This window comes from Mauremys reevesii, linkage group 5, assembly GCF_016161935.1.
Source record: "Mauremys reevesii isolate NIE-2019 linkage group 5, ASM1616193v1, whole genome shotgun sequence".
In the NCBI taxonomy this organism is placed as follows: domain Eukaryota; kingdom Metazoa; phylum Chordata; order Testudines; family Geoemydidae; genus Mauremys; species Mauremys reevesii.
This window is the reverse complement of record NC_052627.1, coordinates 132005445-132024170: the sequence shown is the minus strand read 5'-3', so window position 1 is coordinate 132024170 and position 18726 is coordinate 132005445. Positions and strand designations below refer to the sequence as shown.

Genomic DNA, 18726 nt, shown 5'->3' with positions numbered 1-18726 from the left:
ACTACAATAATGACAGCCGTCTAAGGACCTGACTAGTTTTATTGTTGTGCAGTCGTTACTGGGACACTGGATTTGGTCCCCTCATGCCAAGCTCTGGTCACACCTGGTGCAAAATTTCACATTCAAGCTGACCCCACAATAAAGTCAAACTTCCAAGTTTGACACTCGGTATTTTCTATTCAGAGACCGTAGGTGTTGTGCAAAGCCTAGCAAGCCTGCCAGTGAATTTATTCTGAACTTCTACTCCAAGGAAAACATATTGTGGTAGATAATGTACGCGGTGACATGCCAGATGTCAAAACAACCCAGCATAATGTTGCTGAAAGCCGCCTCTGCTACGAAAGGCAAGTGCAGGGATCACTGTTTGCTCATCAGCAATCAAAATTCGATGGAACACCATTGTGATTGAAAGGCTTGTGAGCATTCAAAATACAGTGCGGGTGAAAGATCTCACCTGACATTTTAGGGTCCAGTTTAACAGGAAAGGACTCCCCATTCCTGTCTGCTTTCTCCTCGGAGGTTCTTTAAACAAGGCAATGTGCAACGTTGTCATGAGCTCTGCCTACCTTCGTGAGAGCCCAGGCAGCCTTGCAAGATGTCATGTGGTCGCTTGGGAAGTCATTTCTTTCACCAGTGCTGTGGGATGTAAAAGATGCCAGGTGGACCGTTTGTGGTAGCAGAAGATGATCTGTATCAAACCATAGTATCTGAGCACCTCACAATCTTTAATGTATTTCGCCTCACAGCACCTCTGGGAGGGAGGGAAGTGCTATTATCCCCATTGCACAGTTGGGGAAACTGAAGCACAGATCAACTGAAGTTTTGTCTTCACTAAACAGAAAAAAGGGTGTTCTTAATTTTTGAGTTAGCTAACTATGGTTTTACCTTAATGTGCTAACTGGTGCACAAACTGCCTTGTCTTCACTAAAGTTTAAGCTCAAGGGGTTTTTTTGGTTTAGTTTTTGGAGAATATTTTTTAAGTGAAGACAAGGGCTTACCTACACTTAGAAATTTACCAGATTTGCTATTCTGGAATAATTTCCCATGTGGTCACTGGAATGGGGGTGGGGGGTGTTATACTGAAATAACTATTCTGGAGTTTTGTCTGCCGTGTCATTGTAGCTGTGTTGGTCCCAGGATATTGGACCAACTTCTGGTGGTGGACGGGGCAAGCTTTCAAGCTCCACAGAGCTCTTCTTGAGGTCTGGGAAATGGAACCAGAGCATCACAATACAAAGAGGAACAGGTTGTTATGCATAAGGGGTTAACACATTTTGTAGGAAACCCCTTAAAATGAAACGGGCAATTAACACCTCTTCAGTCATAAGTAGGGTTGCCAGGCACTGCTGACCAGGCCGCTAAAAGTCCAGTTAGCAGAAGGATGGGGTGGGGAGGGGGCACCTGCTCCTTGGTGTGTGGGTAGCCATGGAGGCTCAGCGTGCTGACCCCGCCCCAAGTGCCGGCTCTGCAGCTCCCATTTGCCAGGAACTGCAGACATTGGGAGATGCGGGAGCAGTGCCTGAGACCGCAGGCAACACAGAGGCCTCTCCCCCACGTCCTTCCACCTAGGAGCCGGACATGCTGGCCACTTCCAGGAGCCGCATGGAGCAACGGGAGGCAGGGAGCCTGCCTTCGCCCCGCTGCACCGCCGACCAGGAGCTGCCTGAAGTAATCACTGCCCGGCTGGAGCCCATACCCTGAACCCGCACCCCAACCCCCTGCCACAGGTTGGAACCCCCTCCCTCACTTTAATTCCCTCCAAGAGCATGCACCCGCTCCTGCACCCCAAACCCCTCATCCCCGGCCCCACCCCAGAGCCAGCCGGAGCCCCCACCACGGTTGTAATTCAAGCTAGATAATCAAAGCTAGCTCAGGCATGTCTACACTGCTACAGTCACACCTCTGACTGCAGTGTAGATATGATTCAGAATGCGGGGAGGGGCAGAATGAAATTCTAAACCAGAATCCCATTCAGGAGCTTTAGCAGCTATCGGCATCGTTGTTCAGCACAAAAAGGGACTAATCTTCTTGCCACCCGGGCAGGGTAGGCTACTATCATTCCCCCCATTTCGCGGATGGGAAAACTAGCACTGAGAGATTAGGTGGCTTGCCCAACAGACCATCTACTACTGGCTTCCTGTCCTGAGCTCAGGCCTCACCGCTCTAGCATGGAGCTTGCTCTCTGCCGCAAGATTTGTAGATGTTAAGGCCAAAAGGGATCATTGAGTCTGACCTAGCATAGGTCAGAGAACTCCACCCAGACTGACTTGTATAAAATTCCACCAGGACTATCCAAGAGCATTCCAAGCAGCATAGCATATGCAGTCCCAGGTGCATGAGAACTGCAGACAGAGCACCAAGGGGCAGGTCATCATCCTTGTACTATCGGCTCGGCTCTAGCTCTCTTCTAGCTGAAAGGGGCTTGCATTCCATGTAATATACGCTCAAATCCAACATGAATGTTGCCCACCTATATTATTAACTAACTTTTAATTTATGTAGTGTAATGTATAGAAAATGGTGTTACAATTACAAGTTATCACTTTAAATTCTCAGGGCTTTTTCCTGGTCCTGTTTACAGGCTAAGGGGTTTTGTAGGGAAACATGCAATCTGGGTCTAGCAGCAGTCAGACTGTGAAGAGCCAGCCTTGAGTAAGGTGAGCTCTTCCTTAGGGAGCAGCCTGCTTTGTCTCACACTGGTTTTGGTTATTGTATGGATTTTAAGAAATAAAGAAGTGTTCCGCTGCAACCTTCCAGAAAGCTAAAACCAAGAGACTGGACTGATCTACTGAGGTCCCTTCCAGTCCTACAATTCTGTGAAATTTGGTTCCTTTAACAAGCCTGGCTATTAACAAATCAAATCAAACAGCAGCACAAATGCACATCTTCTGAGGGGCTTTGTTCTCCTACTTCCTGAGTCCCTTTGTACCAAGTGGTGCTACCTTCTTTCTGAGGAAAAGGAAATAAACCACACACAATTTAAAAAACACAAACAACTTTAGCAGTCTCTTAGGCCTTTCTAAACTGAAGCACTTTGTTGGTACAGCTATACGGCTTATTGCAGTTCCCCAAGCAAAATAAGCTACCCCAGCAAATGGACTTGCTCATCATTTGCCATTATAATATTATAATTTATATGTCTGTAGCACCTAGGGACCAGAGCAAGAGCAGGGCCCCTGTACAGACACAGAACAAAAACACCGTCCATGCCTCAAAGAGTTTACGATCTAATACAGTAGCACCTCGAGGCCTCCGCCAAGCTGGAGACCCGTTGTGCTAGGTGCTGTACAAAAAGAGGGTGAAATCCTGTTGCCAATGAAATCAGTGTTCCCTCTAACTTCACTATGGTCAGGATTTCACCCCTGTATCTTGCAAGAGGATGGTTGATTCTTCCTCAGGGTCCTTCAGATCTGGCTTGTTCCCTTTGGTGTGGACACAGTGATTTCCCCATGTCATGCCTCCTCTGGATCATTGGAGGGAGCGGACAGACAATTCCTCCCATGGGTCCAGGACTCCTGTGTGCCCAGCAAGTGTCTCCGGTGGCACCTCAGTATGTGATGTTCCCTTTGCAGCACCTCAGGAGGATCTCGGCCTGTCAGTTTCACTTATGACATTCGCTGGGACCCGTATCCATTGCAAGAGCCTTGAATTCTCCACCACACACCAAGGCCCTTGGCAGAGTGGTCATGGTGAGATCTGGCCCTCGGGCTTGTCTTCTGTCTTTCCCCTTCACTCCCGAGGGGCGCCTGTGTGTTTGAGGTGAGAGTAGAGATTCTTCACAACAGGGCAGCCTGGATCTCCATCCCCTCATCTGAGAGGGTGATCCTGCTGTTCCTGTATCTCACCAGGGCAAATTGCACCAGTTACGCGGAGTGGGTACGGCCATGCATTCGCATCATTCCTGTTCCACTTCCTCTGCTCTGAAAGTATCCATCAGAGCGAGTCAGAGCGTGAAAACAGTCGGTCTGGCAAATAGCTGATGATTAATGGAGAGAGACTCGGCAGTTACAATCTGCACATATGGTTCGACCAGTTCTTCTATACATTGGCATCCTTAACATTGCAATAAGGCAGCTTTCTCTATGGAACAGAAAGGAATGAAAGTGAGTGTTGAGTTTTACAGGGCGCATAGTGAAGTCCTTGGCATTTGTGTTTCTAAAGTGGGCTGTTGCGCCCCAAAGACACAAGATTTCAACCCTCGCATAGTTCAGTGATGATTTTTATGAGAGCACTAGAACAAGCGGCAGATCAGTGTGTTTGTGTCATTGTTTGACTAGCAGTGCATTCTTTCGGTGTCCCCTCCCTGCCTCCCATCATTTTCCATCCAGCAACTTTTAGACACGTTTTAGGGATAATAAATCGGAAACAGTTGTAAATACCTGCCCAGATTATTAGTGTTACATTACAATGACCATACAGTATCCTAGCTCACTCGTTATTCATTTTACAGCTGGGGCACTGAAAGTTCATGTGACTAACCCAAGGTCACCCAGGAGGATGTTAGTGGAGGCAGGAATTGGACCCAGATCACCTGGGTCCCAGGTAGTATATTAACTAGAAGAGCATCTTCCCTCCCTACATAATGTTGCTATAATACTGATCCTTTTTTTTCCTTGTTGGCTAATTGTTAAAGGACCCCACCACCTGCCAAGCTGGTCAGTGTTTTCACAGCCACAACAGTAAAACCCCAGGAGCACACGCTTTTGCTTTTCCCCTGCTATGGTCAATAATGTCTGACACCGAGCACAGTTCAAATTTCCTCCCCCTCTTCTGTGGGGAGCCTGCGTCACTTGCTGCAGTCATGGGATTGAAAATGCCCCATGTGGCTGACTGTCTACTATTGGCCCTTTAACTCTAGGACTCGGCCATCCTTGCCTTGACTTCTGCTCCCTTGCCATTCCTGATCTCCCTTTCCCCGTTTATCTCTGCCATGGACCCTGTAGCTGACTCCCTCAACTCCCCCTCAGACCCCTGTCCTGGCTCATGCCTCTCTCCTTCCACTCACACCCCCACCCAGCTGAATGCTTCTGCAGAGACTGCAGTGCCCACGTGGACTTCCCCTCCCTTCCTCTTTCGCCCCCGCCATCTTCACTGCTGAACAGCTCTGCTTCTCCTACCTCACCTGAGCCCTGGCCCTGCTCCCCCCACTGCCAGTCTGCTGCCTTCGGCTCCCCTCCTCTCTGCTCTCAGGATCTCCTCAGCTTCCTCAAAGAGAAGTGACCTCCCTCCCTTACCCTTTCTCCACCGCTCCCCTTCAAACAGCCTCTCCTCCTCCTCCCAATAACTGGGGCCGGGAGATCTTCCCGAGAGTCTCCTCTACCATGCCTGCCCTCTGGGCCCAAACCAGCCCCCCATGGCCTACCTCACCCTTAAAAGCACCCCCGGGGGCCTGCCTCTCTCTCATTGCCATCCGGTCTTGCTCCTCGAGTTGGGCCTTCACCACTGCGTTAACTTCCTCACTTCAGACTCAATGCTGGATCCTGCTTCACCCTCTCCACTCCCTGGACACTGATCTCACTCGACTGTCCAACGACCTCTTCCTGGCCATGTCTTCTCCCTTCTCAGCTGCTGCCTTCCAAACCATTGTTTACTCTTCCCTCCTTGGCGTCCTGCCTTGCCTTGGCTTCCATGAGCCTGTCCTAGCCTGGTTCTTCTCTTACCTCTCTGGCTGTTCTTTCAGCACCTCTTCTTATTCCCCACTTTGGAGCCTTTTGGGGTCTTGCCCCCATATTTCTATGGGCCAGCAGTCAGACAGCATCCACTGGCGGTGTTAACTCAGAGGGAATCATGCCACCTCCTGAGTCATCAGCATTGCCTGCCTGCGGCATTTGATTTTCCTTGGATTCCTTGATTCTCCAACCCCAATGTTGACTAGGACTGCTCCTGTTTCGCTGTGTAAGATCACAGGCAGGGAAGCACAGCTAGAAACTGGGGGGTCGGGGGGGATTGGTGCAGCAGGGGCAGGGAGTGGAGGGGACCTGACTGGGAAATAAACAACTCTCTCCCCTCTGCAGCTTTGACTTTTAAAACCTCTTCTGTGCGTAGCCTTCAGCACGTGTCACTCTTCGCCCACGCAGCGCGGAAGATAAAAGCAAATTGTCCAGATCATATTGAAAAGCAATTTCTCTGCTTTCAGAGACTGATAAATTAAAAGCTCCTTGGCCTCGGACTGCAAGGAAGTTTCCCCACACAATAGCTCAGATCACATTAAAGCAATGACAAGCAGCCACTTTGTGCTTCACTTAAAATTTAGCCAGGAGCAAAAATGTTACTTAGGGCGGAGGAGGAAACTGCCTTTAATTGGAACTTGCTCCATGCTGAACTGCTGTCGACAATTAGTTTTCAATTAGCAGTTCTCTAGGTTTGGGTTCAGCTCTAAAAGACAGCCCGTGAAGTGAAAATCAAAACTTCTGGCCTATCTCGGAGACGTTCATCTGGCTTAAATTTGCCATTATTGAATTTTAAAATAACAACCGTGCTTTGTTTCTTCCTAACATTCTTCCCACTCGGACCTCAAAGCTTTTTACACCCCTCAGACAATTAAGCCTCACAAATACCCCTTTGAGCTAGATAGATATTCAGATCACCTAACCTGCAGGTATAGTCAATCCACTTCTGGGGTAGAAAGCGCAGCTTTTCAACAGCTCACAGCAACACTGCACAGCAGTTTAGGACAGGAAGTGAAGGAATGACTGAAACTGCAGGAGGAACGTAATGAGGCCAAATCTGTGTGGACTCAGGCCATGTCTACACTACAGCAGCTACACTGTCACAGTTATGGTGTTGCTGCTATTGTGCTATAATATAGATTTATTTTTTTCCTTACATTGACAGAAGGGTTTTTTCTGTTGATGTAGGTAACCCACCTCTCAAAGAGACAGTAGCTAGGTCAGGGAAAGAGGTTTTTTCCATCAACCTTGCTGATTCTACAGTGGGGGTTAGGATAGAGTTTCCATTGATCCTTCAATCTCCATGCAGGCAGATTTTTGAAATATGGACAAATGTCCCTGATTTTTTTTCCTTGCTCGTCCTTTTTCCAATGTTGATTTTTGTAGAACTGCAATTCCTGGCATCCCCTAACAGCGACATGCGTCTTTACTGGTTTGCCACCCTTACTTCTGCGCTGCTGCTAGCTTCAGAGCTGGGTGGCTGGAGAGCGGCAGCTGCCAGTTGGCCACCCAGCTCTGAAGGCAGCGCCGCCATCAGCAGCAGCGCAGAAGTAAGGGTGGCATGGTGTTGACTATTGAGTCGCAGAAAGGGATCCTGCTGGTACAATACTACTTCAGGCATGTATTTTGCGATCAACCACTGCTGAGAAAGGTACGTTCCACAGAGACATATGCAGGAGCACAACAGCAGTAGGAAAGGACTGACTGCAAGTTAAAAGGTCCATTTAAATTTAATATACATTTTATTTTAAGGCCATGACACTTGTTAGTTATAACTATTAGATATTCAAAGTAGAAAGAATCTGTCCCCCTCCAACTCTCCCCCCAGCCGCCCAGCAGTGTCCTCTACTTGGAAACATGAAATATGGTAACTCTAGGTTAGGTCAACCTGACTATGTCATATGGCGATGAAATTTTTTATAGCCCTTAGTGACATAACTAGGTTGACCTAAGTTTTAGGTGGAGACAAGACCTCAGTTATACATTAATCATAATATTCTAAGATTGGAAAGGACCTTGAGAGGTCTTCTAGTCCACTCCCCACACTCATGGCAGGACTAAATGTTATCTAGACCATCCCGGACGGGTGTTGGTCCAACCTGCTCTGAAAACTCTCCAGTGATGGAGATTCCACAACCTCCCTAGGCAATTTATTCCAGTTCTTAACTACCCTGACAGTTAGGAAGTTTTTTCCTAATGTCCAACCTAAACTACCCTTGTTCTTGTCCTATCCTCAGAGGTTAAAGAGAACAATCCCCCCCACCCTTCCTTGTAGCAACCTTTTATGTACTTGAAAACTTATGTTCCCTCTGTCTTCTCTTCTCCAGACTAAACAAATCCATTTTTTTCAATCTTCTCCCATAGGTCATGTTTTCTAGACCTTTAATCATTTTTGTTGCTCTTCTCTGGATTCTCCAGTTCATCCACATCTTTCCTGAAATGTGATGCCCAAAACTAGACCCAATACTCCAGTTGAGGCCTAATCAGCAGGAAGTAGAGTGGAAGAATTACTTCTCGTGTCTTGCTTACAATACTGCTGCTAATACATCCCAGAATGACGTTTAGGTTTTTGGTTTTTTTTTTTTGCAACAGTGCATATTTAGCTTGTGATCCACTATGACCCCCAGATCCCTTTCCGCAGTACTCCTTCCTAGGCAGTCATTTCCCATTGTGCATGTGTGCAACTGATTTTTTCCTTCCTAAATGGAGTACTGTGCATTTGTCCTTCTTGAATTTCATCCTATTTACTTCAGACCATTTCTCCAGTTTGTCCAAATCGTTTTGAATTTTAATCCTATCCTCCAAAGCACTTGCAACCCCTCACCAGGGGCGGCTCTAGGATTTCTGCTGCCCCAAGCACGGCGGCACGCCGCGGGGGGCGCTCTGGCAGTCGCCGGTCCCGCTGCTGCGGTGAACCTCCCGCAGACGTGCCTATGGAGGGTCCACTGGAGCCGCCTGCTGCCCTTCCGCGGGACACCGCCCCAAGCAAACACTTGGCGCGCTGGGGTCTGGAGCCGGCCCTGCCCCTCACACATCATCCACAAACTTTATAAGTGTACTCTGTGTGACATTATCTAAATAATTGAAGATATTGAGCAGAACCGGACCCAGGACTGATCCCTGTGGGACCCCACTTGATATGTACTTCAGCTTGACTGTGAACCACTGATAACTACTCTCTGGGAACGGTTTTCCAACCAGTTATGCACCCACCTTATAGTAGCTCCATCTAGGTAGTATTTCCCTAGTTTGTTTATGAGATGGTCATGTGAGACAGTATCAAAAGCCTTACTAAAGTCAAAATATACCACATCTACCTCTTCCTCCCCTCATCCACAAGGCTTGTTACCCTGTCAAAGAAAGCTATTAGGCTGGTTTGACACAATTTGTTCTTGACAAATCCATGCTGACTGTTACTTATCACCGTATTATCTTCTAGGTGTTTGCAAATTGATTGCTTAATTATTTGCTCCATTCTCTTTCTGGGTTCTGAAATTAAGGTGACTGACTGTAACTTCCTGGGTTGTCCTTATTCCCCATTTTATAGCTGTCCATTATATTTGCCCTTTTCCAGTCCTCTGGAATCTCTCCCATCTTCCATGACTTTTTGAAGATAATCGCTAATGGCTCAGATATCTCCTCAATCAGCTCCTTGAGTATTCTAGGATGTATTGTACATGTAATTGTCTAATGTAAATATTAGAGCGGGGATTTGGCCAGGACTCTGTGATTAGCACTCTCGTCTCTTGTAGAAAGGAGCATGGGATTTTTACAGAGCACCTTGGAGAGGTGGATTACCTATGGCGACAGTAGAACCCCTTCCATCACTAGTAAGTATCTGCACTACAATGGCGCAGCAGTGCTGCTGTAGTATTTCTAGGGTAGATGTAGCCTGAGATACCGATGTGACACCTCAGCTCTAAGTAATTATGGGAAAATCTCAGTGTTGGGATTCCCTCCAAGCCCTTTTCCGCTTGGTTCCCAAGGATTCAGTTCAACTCCAGACTCGTCACATAGGTTACACTTTCTGGGCATACAAACACACTGCACCTGAGTTAATTAGGCTCAACTATAGGGGTTAGGTGCAGGGTTATACCACAAATTCAAATAAAAGTATTGGTTACTATAGACATAATTAACCATATACTGACACACGCATCTTCCATTTGCCAATGTGTGTCTCACACTGTGATTGGTAAAGTTATTTTCAGACCCAATCCCTGTACCTGTCCATGCTTTGTTCATATGCTACTTTTACACCGCATATATTGTTAGTTTCCTGCCAGGCTGCTTGTTATCCATCAACTCATCTTTCATTGGTACCACTGCTACACTTGATTCAGTTATTTTTACAGCTTATCTTCTCCCTTGTCCTTGGTAACTGAAGCCTTCTCATGCCAAGTTATGCCTACGTTCAAAAGGTGGAGAGATTTCTGTGGGGATCAAAGTGCTAAAGTATGGTTGCTTCTCTCAACGGACCCAACCCCCTTGGGTCTGCAAAGCTGAGCCGCTTCTGGTCAATCTGGAAACCTCCTTGGAACAGCCTGTCTCCTGGTGTCTTAGCATTTTTAGTCTGGAAGTAACATGCTTAAAAATGAAAGAAAAAAATCTAGAGACAACTTGTGTGGGGTTCAGAGATTCATAGATTACAAGGCCCGAAGGGACCACTGTGATGGTGTAGTCTGACTTCCTGTATAGCACAGCCCCCAGAGTTTGTCACTCTATCATATATGTTCTGGTGGTGGCTTTGGGGCCCCATTGTGCTGGGCAGACACACACTCAGAGACGGTACCATCTTAAACAGACACAACCGATAAAGAAATATTACCCCATTTGACAGGTGGGGAACTGTGGCACAGAGAGGCTGCAGGCAAGATTATCAAAAGAATTCAGCGTGATGCCACAAAGTAGCATTCACAGGGCTGACCTCTTTTTGACATTCTACCCGTAAGAGACTTGCCTTGGGTCATACGGGGAGTCAGTGGCAGAGCCTAGAATTGGACTTTGATCTCCTGATTCCCAGCCCAGTGCCTCAGCCAGGAGACCATCCTTCCTTTCTAACTTTGCAGAAGCTCTAAATAGTTCCCCTTTGAAGACTCAGTGAAGGTTTAGTTTTGCTTTATTTGAATCTGATTGGGGAGTATCCTGCACTTAAGGGTGTCCCTCGGGACCCTCGTATAGGAGTAGTGTAAACAGATGGGGCCAAGTCACTGGCCAATGTGTCAAATAAAGCTCCCACCAGTGGCAGAATTCAGCCCTTTCTGTGGGGATGGGATTAATTCTCAAAACCAAAACAGGTAAACCTGGCCCTGCAGCCTGGCCTCTTTCCAATGATCCACAGGTCTCCTGTAGGTGTCTTTATGTGGTTGGCCAGCCAGCCTTCAGTGGCAACTGGCACAGGGTACACTATACCAGAACGCTTATCAGCCTGACACACCCATTGCCCCAACTCACTGCTGTCGTAATCTGTATCTAAAAGGTAGTGTGTAAGGTGTCCTATGCGAACTGGTAACATGCTGGTCACAAATATTATTGCACAACATATGTATGGGCAATGTATAAAGAATGATAGATGTGAGCTGGAAATATGTTCCTAAAATGTGTTTCATAGACAGTGCCTCACCGAGCCTGTTGTTTCACAGGCTTGCCTGTGTCTCTAGTGTAAACTGAGTGAAGCGAGCCCAGGAATAATGGAAGTACATTTACATAGAAGGTAAACACAGCCCTCCAACTATCAAGTGGGGGAGACAGCCTAGCAACAATTGTGACAGGGGATGGATGCTGCAACTCCAGGATACCTTCCTGCCTCTTGGAAACAAGGCCAATGGGAGCCATAAGCAGAGAGAGAAGGCCATTTGGACATCCATCACTGAGAATACCACAGAGTACAGCACCCTTCAAGCCTATGAAAGTTGGATCCCCGGGCTGGAGGACTGGGGATGCTGGTAACTTGATGTAAGTAAGGAAAGTGCTTAGGCAAAGACAGTAACTTGATAAGAGTAAGTTTCTGTCACTAGAAAGTCTCTCTTGTCTATTTGTAACCTTTCTGGACTCTTTCACTCTGACTTCTAATCACTTGACCCTCAGCTCTTTGTGAATAAACTTATTCTTCTTGCATTACAAACCATCTCGGTGCAGTGTGGGTCTGCGGCCAAACGACCCTGCTGGTGTCACTCTGTCCCTTTGGAGGTGACAAACTTGTTAGCTTCTGTGAGGGTCCCGGGAGAGGGAGTGGACAGCTGCCGGGGAGACGGTTTTGGGCCGACGTGGGACTTGGAGGGCTGTTGGTGTCACCTTGCCAAGCTGGCGGGAACCCAGGTGAGGCCACTGTGCTGTGGGCAGGCTGCCGGTGGCAGGGCTCTCAGCCAAAGCTGCACAGCACAGAAGCACCCAGGGTTACAGGGAAGGCGGAGACACAACCCCTTCCTTGTCCGGATGAAGCCCCATAGCGTCACGCTCCGGCTCAACGAGGCAGCTAATTAGCCACAGGCAGGGCTAAGCCCAACTCCCTTAAAGGGCCGGCCAGCCCTGGAACCCCACATTGCAGGGGGTAGCATTGGCAGCAGCTTTGCAGATTCTCTGCTACAGTTATCTCTGCAGTAAAGAAATGTTTGTGTTTTGTTTATCTTTGGATATTGTGGGTACTTTGTAAATACCTGGGCTGGGGGTTTTTGGGTCCCATTGGAAGGAACATTTTGTACGTCAGTGGTGTCTTGTTCTGCAACAGTTGTGCACGGACCAGCTAAAGAAGTCAAACCTGTCACCGAGGGAAGGGAGGCAGCTAATAGGTTGCAGCTGGGGCTAAGCCCAGCACCGTGGAGGAGCCGGCCCACCCTGTGCCAAACACAGTGACATTCTCACATGGTACTGGGTTCATCACAGTCTCTGGAGCCTTTGGAGGTAGAAAGTCTATTGTTAGATTCCCCCGGCAGAGTGTTTCATAGACATTGATACAGACTAGATGGGTTGATCTATAAGATGTGCACACAGTGTATGCGAACAAAATTAAAAGTACAATAAACATAACCATCTAGAGTGGACCAGATCATCCCATCCCACAGGGGCCCAGGAGGGAAGAAAGCACAGCAAGGAAGATCCCCTGGCAGACGTCCCTCTGAATGCTCCCCTGGGTGGAGACTCCCCTGCATAGGAAACAGGAGGGGAGCTGGTACCCTGGCCATGTGGCTCCCCAGAGGTAACTTGTGGATCTCATGGGATCTGCTGGAAGCACTTGGCCATCCATGCTGCTATTCACTGCCTCTGCTGCTCTCCCTAGCTCTAGTCCTGCTCCTAGCTGTTCCTGGGCCCCTCTTTCTAGGGGGCTTCCACAGCATGAAGGGGGCTCAGCTCAGAAGTTAGTACAGGCCCCCGGTTTGACTAGCCCAGGGGGTGCATTTGCGAACTACGGGGGATTGTAGGAGGAGCACTCACAGTTTGAACCAATAACTTAGCACTGCTTAGCCTATCATGGCAGGTTTACTGCTAAAGTGACACCTTGTTCTTCTGCAGGTCTTCTCTGGGGGTGAAGTCAGCCATACCTGCTCCCTGCCTTTTCTAGACGGGGAAGTAACACGCTGCAGCTCTTTACAGGCTGCAGATCAGCTACCTTTCATGCTGACTCCGCTCTGGGGGTGAGTGTATTGGGAAGACAGGGTCTGTAAAGCCAAGGCTCCGCACCCCCCCTTCACTGTTTACTAGTGGGGATGGTACAAAGCATGGTGGCTGTTCTGAAGATGATATAGATGAGCACAGAATTGTCCTTCACTGCAATATTAATGCTACATGAGCCCAGTTTGAGGGGTTACCACGAGCCAGGCAGTGGCTGATAGGGTTTTTCATATTCTAATCAACACGCCTTTCCAATCTCTCCCCAGAGGAGACTTTGGGATGTTAACATAAATATTTTAGGGCCCTTTAAGTCACCGTAGCGCCACTGACTTCAAAGGAGCGATGCCGATGGAGCTGGGCCTATAACCTTCCTGTCGAAGCAGATCAAAGCAGCCACTGGCTTCCTTTTGAAATCTCGCTCACATTTATTATAAAAGAGAAATAGCAGCGAAGCCCAATTTCTTGGCTGAATCACCCTTGAAGAGAAGCTGATTGGTGAGACGTCGCTGAGCCTTTCGTAATCTCATCTGCAGCCCTGAGAGGGAACAGGACAGTTCTTTTGCAGCTGGCAGAGGCCTATTATAAAACAATCATTAGCTTCTCTTTCATCAGGCTGGATCTTACTGCTAGAAGAGAAAGCCGTTTAAGAAGACAGTTTGCCTAAAATCTTGCTTCCTTTCCTGTCCCCCAACAACTCACCCACACAGTACAAGCAGGAGCCTATTTTTGGTTTCTAACATGGTGAGCCAAATTCACCCCTCTTGCAACGCGGAGATGAATTTGGCCCCGGCACATGTCCCATTCCGAGACCAAAGCCCGTACGACTGAGCTGTGCTACACGAGTGCGCGAGCGATAAACTGATCTGCAATAATCCTGTTATCAGGCAGGGACAGTCAGACCCACTGGCTTTTTGCCTACAGTGTTTTTTCTTCTCTTCACCATCCCAGCCTGCTGCCAGCCCTCACCCCCATCACTGCTGCTAATCCTGATGGAAGTGACTGGACTTGGCCAGTGGCAGGCTTTCCTCTGTCCAGATTGTCAGCTCTGGTTCCTGCAGTGCCAAGGTCCGTCAGACTCAGGCTCAATTTACTGCAGGGCTCGAAGGTCAGGAACGTTTGTGGCAGGGGCCACCTGAGATGATGCTTCCACCCTAGGGAGGTGGGCAGGGTTCCTACAGCTCCCTCTCTCCACTGCCAGAGGGACCCCTATAGCCACAGAGCCGGGGTCCAGATTTGCCTCTCTGTGGACAGGACACTTGGACTGGGACACAGGAGAGTTGGGTTCCTTTCTCAGTGCTACCAGACGTCTGCACTTTAGACTCCTCTCTATAATGGCAACGGCCCAAAGCGGCAGCCGTCCATCGCAACATTCCCACACAGCGGTAGGAGTTCAGCCCCCAAAGCCGTACTCTTCTGCCTATGTTAGCTCGAGTTTTCAGGAAAAAACAATGTGGTGCATGAAACAACCCCCCAAACAGGGTAGTAATTTGGCAGTAATAGAATCATGTATTTATATGCAGCACCTTTTATCCAGAATACTGTGAGGATGGGAATGCTTTATGCAACCCACACACCTTCTGGGTGTGCTGTTCAGGCCCATCTAGTGCCACCAAGACCGCTTAGAGAGAGATTCATGAGTCTGCTCTACAGCCTTAGCTAACAGCCAGTTGGTTTTCAGCTCATGCGGTAGAGGCTCATGCACTAAGCTTCACAAGGTCCCAGATTCGATCCCGCCCACCGCCGAACAGGGTCTGTTGGTGTTACATTTGCACTTATAAAATACCTGTCATCCAAGACTCCCTGAGCGCCCTGCATGTATTAGTCAAGTTGGCTTCCAAAAACCGCTTACCAGACAGGAAATATCACCACCATCTTTTTAGCGATGGGAAAACTGAGGCACAAAGCTTAAGGGACTGGGCCAAGTTCACACAGCTGATGAGTGTCGGAGGTAGAAATAGAATGAGGGAGGAGTCCTGTGGGGAAAACAATAGTCTGTGATCATGTAATCATAATGTATACGCGCCGGGGGGCAAAGTCAGGTTGCAAGGGCAATCTTAATTCTGGCATTTTGGATGCTTGACTCTGTAACCTTAAAGGGTTTGGCACGTTTTGAATGTAATTTTCTAATTAAAAAAAACAAACAAATTCCAACATGTAGAACCATATGGACACCCCCCCCCATTGTGGGTCATTACCAGGGTTCAGACCCATAGCTCCACAGCACAGACCTCTGCCACTTAACTTAACAGAGTAACTGGTAGCAATAGCAGGCTGTTATCTTCTGCATGGAGCAGGGAAACAGAGACGCACTTTACCACGTGTCTCTCAGCTATTTGCTGGCAGCAGGGGAAAGCTCAGACTCAGGTGTTCTCCTGGGTCCCTTCCAGGTTCCGGAGGGACTGTGCTGTAGTGGGTGGTAGGCCCTTTTCCCCCAGCTTGTGACAGTCCCATTCTCCTCCTTTCCAGTCACTGCCCCTGTGTCCTCTATTCCTGCCAACCACTGGAGCCTGCATCACTTCCCCTCTCCCCACCTTGCTCCTATTCTCTGGCTGTCCTCATCTCCTCACTTCCTCACCCCTCTACAGTCAGTAGATGCTGCTTCCTCTCTCTCCTCCATGCTGTCTGGGCACCAGCAGCTGGAGCACTGAGAGCACAGGAGAGACACGGGACAGCTCTAAGTTGTGCTGCGCAGCTCCACAGCAGCCCTCAAGCAGTTTCCATGCACTTGCCAGGAGAAGCAAGTGCATGGAAAGTCCTCCTCAGTTCCTTGCATCCTCGTTATGGAGCATGCTCAGTGCAGGCAGAATCTTCAGCGACTTTAGCTGCTAAACTCTGTCAAGTCTCTACTGAGCATGTGTGAACTGTGATTTTTTTTTTCAGAGGCTCATACCTTGGCAAAAGTGGGGAGAATTTTCATGGAAAAAGCAAAAGGCACCTCCCTGACACTGGGGGCATGAGCTTCTCAATGAAATCACGGAGATTCAAGAGCTTCTCAGTGAAATGTTGTTGGAAATGTTTTTAACTTGGGCAAAACTTTGTTGATACTGCCATCAAAGATACAAATTAGGGTGGTTGTTTTTGCAACATGGACATTAGTCTAATGTAAAATGGGCCGAGACCCATTTCATATAAGAAGAGGCAATGCATCAGGGAGGTATACGGGGATTACGTGCACCCCTCCCACCCCAGATTTGGTACTTGGTTTGTACTGAGCATGTTCTGCCCTCACTCTGTCCCTCCTCCCCCCACTATCAGCCAGCACGGGTCATCTCTGAGCATAAGCCACAGAACAGGCATCTGATGCAGAGAGCTTCTGATCCTTGATCGCTCTGGGCTTCATTCAAGACAGTGACCTAGAGGCCAAAGGCCCCGTATGCCATTAGCTTGAGCCAACCAGCTTCCCAGTTCTGTAGAGTTGTTCCTACTTTGTCAATAATTCGAGGGTGGGAAGAAACCTATCATTTTGGAAACTTTCACGTGTGTCTGTGAGCCCATAGGGCAGAGATCATAGGGGGGAAAGGGATTTTGATCTTGATTCTGGCTCAATCCAGCCATTGTGGGAGCCCAAGGGGAAACGTACTGTTGGCTTTCTCCCACCTGAACCTTCTGAAGTTTGTCTAAAAGGCAGCTGCAGTTGAACTAGAGCCTATTGGATTTGGAGCTGGATACATGGAAAACCTATGGCCTGGGTTATATCGAAAGTCAGACTAGAAGATCAAAGTGGCTTTCTGGCCTATTAATTTAGTCCAGAGCCTCTGCTACTCGTGGCTAGCGAGTTAGAGCGTGTGACTTAGAGCGGCAAACAGCAGAGGCTAACAGAGGGAGCTCGCCTGGGAGTTTGCCTGGGGAGAGCCCACTGAGGCTTACATCTCGCGGGCTTCTGTGAGTTGCTGCAACAGCTAAGGAAGCTCTTAGAAGCAAGAAATTATGGAAGGTGAGCGTTCAGCTGTTGTAACCTGCACAGGTTGTGCCATGTTTGTCTTTCTTCCACAGGACAGAAGCGACTTTGTCTGTACGAAGTGCAAGCTGGTCTCCATATTGGAAGAGAAGGTTCGAGGTCTGGAGCAACAAGTATCGACTCTGCGTTGCATATGTGAAAATGAAGATTTCCTGGACAGACGTCAGGATATGCTTCTACAGGCACAATGTCCTGAGGAATCGGAGCAGGCTGTGCAGAGGGGAGAGAGGGACGGTGAAGAAATTTGGCAGCATGTGACCTCGAGAAGAAGAAAGAGGAGCGTCCATGTACCAGCAATGGAGATACAGATCAGCAACTGTTTTCATGTTCTTTCCACAGGTACTAATGCGGAGAGTGGAGTAGATGGTACATCTGAGAGAAGGGAGCAGAAGGAGACTCCACCGATTAGAAGGCATGAGATGCACTGTCCTAGGGATGGGGGTTCCACGACCACCGCTCCCAAGAGAAGGAGGAGGGTGGTGGTGCTTAGGGACTCCCTTCTCAGGGGGACTGAGTCATCTATCTGCCACCCCGAGCGAGAAAACCGAGAGGTCTGCTGCTTGCCAGGAGCTAGGATTCACGATGTGACGGAGAGACTGCCGAGACTCATCAAGCCCTCGGATCGCTACCCCTTCCTGCTTCTCCACATGGGCACCAATGATACTGCCAAGAATGACCTTGAGCGGATCACTGCAGACTACGTGGCTCTGGGAAGAAGGATAAAGGAGTTTGAGGCGCAAGTGGTGTTCTCGTCCATCCTCCCTGTGTAGGGAAAAGGCGTGGGTAGGGATCGTCGAATTGTGGAAGTCAACGAATGGCTACGCAGGTGGTGTCAGAGAGAAGGCTTTGGATTCTTCGACCATGGGATGGTGTTCCAAGAAAGAGGAGTGCTAGGCAGAGACGGGCTCCACCTAACGAAGAGAGGGAAGAGCATCTTCGCAAGCAGGCTGGCTAACCTAGTGAGGAGGGCTTTAAACTAGGTTCACCGGGGGAAGGAGACCAAAGCCCTGAGGTAAGTGGGGAAATGGGATACCAGGAGGAAGCACGAGCAGGAGAGTGCAAGAGGGGAGGATTCCTGTCTCAGACTGAGAAAGCGGGACAATCAGCGAGTTATCTTAAGTGCCTATACACAAATGCAAGAAGCCTGGGAAACAAGCAGGGAGAACTGGAAGTCCTGGCACAGTCAAGGAACTATGATGTGATTGGAATAACAGAGACTTGGTGGGATAACTCACATGACTGGAGTACTGTCATGGATGGCTATAAACTGTTCAGGAAGGACAGCAGGGCAGAAAAGGTGCGGGAGTTGCGTTGTATGTAAGAGAACAGTATGACTGCTCAGAGCTCCGGTATGAAACTGCAGAAACACCTGAGAGTCTCTGGATTAAGTTTAGAAGTGCGAGCAACAAGGGTGATATCGTGGTGGGAGTCTGCTATAGACCACCAGACCAGGGGGATGAGGTGGACGAGGCTTTCTTCTGGCAACTAGCA

At 48.6% G+C, this 18726-nt stretch overlaps 1 long non-coding RNA gene across 1 annotated transcript in view; it reads left to right on the top strand.

Moving 5' to 3' along the window:
- Positions 1–11744, top strand: part of LOC120406451 — a 56726-nt gene extending 44982 nt beyond the window's left edge. The window contains exon 3 of the long non-coding RNA XR_005599273.1: positions 11312–11744. This is a non-coding gene — a long non-coding RNA (uncharacterized LOC120406451). The remainder of the gene's footprint in view (positions 1–11311) is intronic.
- Positions 11745–18726: the final 6982 nt, after the last annotated feature.